General features: G+C 40.9%; 1 long non-coding RNA gene across 1 annotated transcript; it reads right to left on the reverse strand.

Moving 5' to 3' along the window:
• Window positions 1-1,435: 1,435 nt before the first annotated feature.
• LOC123966426 lies at window positions 1,436-1,872 on the reverse strand. The gene is made up of 3 exons (XR_006823980.1): window positions 1,773-1,872; window positions 1,595-1,678; window positions 1,436-1,485 (listed from the first exon to the last, which is right to left on the reverse strand). It is a non-coding gene; the product is annotated as an uncharacterized LOC123966426 (long non-coding RNA).
• Window positions 1,873-2,414: the final 542 nt, after the last annotated feature.

Consider the following 2,414-nt stretch of genomic DNA (forward strand, 5'->3'; position numbering starts at 1 on the left):
CGGAGAGAGCATTTTGTATTTGAATCAAGAGGTCTGGAGACACAGATGAGTTTAAGACAGGAATATGCTCGGGTTCGGGTAAAGAGGGGATGTTGTTTTGGTGAAAGGGTTCATTCATTTGGTTGATTTCATCTAATAAAGCAGTTGGTATTTCATTTTCTAAGCGTTCCAGATCAACGAGAGCTTGATTTATAGCGTGTAACGGATCTAAGAACTGACTGGAGGAGGTCTCGTTTTCAATTACACTATTTTCAGTTATACCATTTTGAAAGTTTGACTCATTCTGATAATGTTGATCTACCTCGTCTGATAAACTCTGCCTAAGCCCTAACGGTTTGTTTTCATCCATTATCATAAAATCAAAACACACTTAAACCTTAAAACAGACACTATAAAAAACACGATAAACACGTTTATCTAACTATTGCAAGTGAAAATCAACAATAAAAACAATTACCCAATGAAACAAACAAAAAAAAATCATTTAAAACAAATTCAGATAAATCACCTTACTAATTATGATCACTGTAGACAGCCAGCATTTCACCCATTAGTCGGAAAGCATTACTCATTAAAACTAGTTGTTCATGGGCAGTCCGACAGCAATTCTGACAGCCTCTCACGGATCGTCGGGGTCTGTTTGCTGGAGGGACACAAAAACAAAGACACTTTAACCTCTTTTGTGTATTTTAATACAGAAAGTCAGGCATCACCCCTACAAATCACTACATTAATACTTTATAGCAAACAAGCAAACTAGTTATCTTGTAACTAAATACCCTGAATGTCAGACATCAGTACCAAAACACTGTAGAAGTGCAAAACAAACAAACAAACACCACAGTAATAGCCTACTTTATGAAAAAGAAGCAAAATAGCTTTTAGAGTCAGGTTAACTCATAAGACTACTTGCTGCATAGAACATTTGACATGCTGTTGTATTTGAGAAAATAGTGTGGAATACTTTTAACTCATTAATTGTATAGCCTAATAATCAGCAACATGGTATCACGGGAAACTGTGTATATAGGCTATACTTTTTTTATGACTGCATATTTTCTAGGTTAATGGTTTTAGAGCGTTATAACAATTTACTTACTGCTGCTCCTACTACTGCTACTGCTGGTTGAAATGAGCCTTCTACGGTGTTCCCTTTTCCGAGGTCCGTTGTTCGGTATAGGCTCAGTCTGATTCAGCGGCGTACACGGTTCTGCTGGGTCCGGATGAATGATTTCCTCCGCTGTCAGTCCCCGCGCTTCTACCGGTGATCCGTTACGTGACCTCCCATCTGCGGCCTGACTGGAGCGCTCTACATCATCGACGGGTGATGGGATTCCGGCTCATCGTGTTCCGGGGACCCCGGTGTTATGTACGCTTGCGGTACCGAAGCCGAGGGCTGATCCGATTCCGGAACCGGACCGTTCTCCTCGTAAATGGTAGGGGAGAGACCCTGCATAAAGTACCGTTCACAATCGCTCGCACCATCTGCGGGTGTAATGAAAGAAAAGAGTACTGTTACCACATCTGCGTAAAAGTTTGTAAATAAATAAATAAAACCTACACACTGATTAAAAGTTAAGGTAACCTTACTTACCGACTTCTCCTGTGAGATCTACAACCTGCGCTGATGGAATGCCATTCTCCCTTGTAGAACCTATTTCCTCGCCTGAGTACAAATCTGTAAAAACAATATACAAAATACACATCAGGATAGTACACTTTAAAATTTAGAACATTTCTATTTCACTCTAGTACATAGAAGGCCCTCTTACCTTCAAGTTGATATTCGGTTGAATGAAGCCCATTGTCGATCAAGTCAAAAACTGTTAATTGAAAACACGCAGGAATGAAAATACAAAGTGTCGATTTTTGCTATTTCTTTAGTTGTGGAGGAAAGGCTGAATGCGTACCGTGTTCTCTTTGAAGGGTCATCGCTCTGGTTTCAGGTCACTAGTGTGAAGACCTCAGGATTTCTGGTAGGGTACTTATAGAAGTAAGAAAAAAAAAAAAAAAAAAAAACAAACACACGAGTGCTGCTCTGCATGTGGGGTTGGGGCCCTTACTTCTGGTACAACCAGATTATTATTTAAACTCTTGTCTCCGGCTGATAAAAATAGCTTCCTGTTTCGAAAACGAACTCACGAACTCTGTCTGCTAAAACCAGACCGTTTTTTTAACATCCGGAGTCTGGGTTATAGATAACCAAAGTTAATAACTGGTCTACAAGATTACCTGAGGATGGCAGCTAAACACACAACACGCCTCATTGAGAAAACAGAGGGAGGTGTTCCAGGACTCCCCAACACGACTCGTTGAGAAAACAGAGGGAGGTGTTCCACGACTCCCCAACACGACTCGTTGAGAAAACAGAGGGAGGTGCGGGGGGTGGAGCACATTCCTCAATTCACCCCACA

Source organism: Micropterus dolomieu, unplaced genomic scaffold, assembly GCF_021292245.1.
Source record: "Micropterus dolomieu isolate WLL.071019.BEF.003 ecotype Adirondacks unplaced genomic scaffold, ASM2129224v1 contig_13409, whole genome shotgun sequence".
Taxonomy (NCBI): Eukaryota; Metazoa; Chordata; class Actinopteri; order Centrarchiformes; family Centrarchidae; genus Micropterus; species Micropterus dolomieu.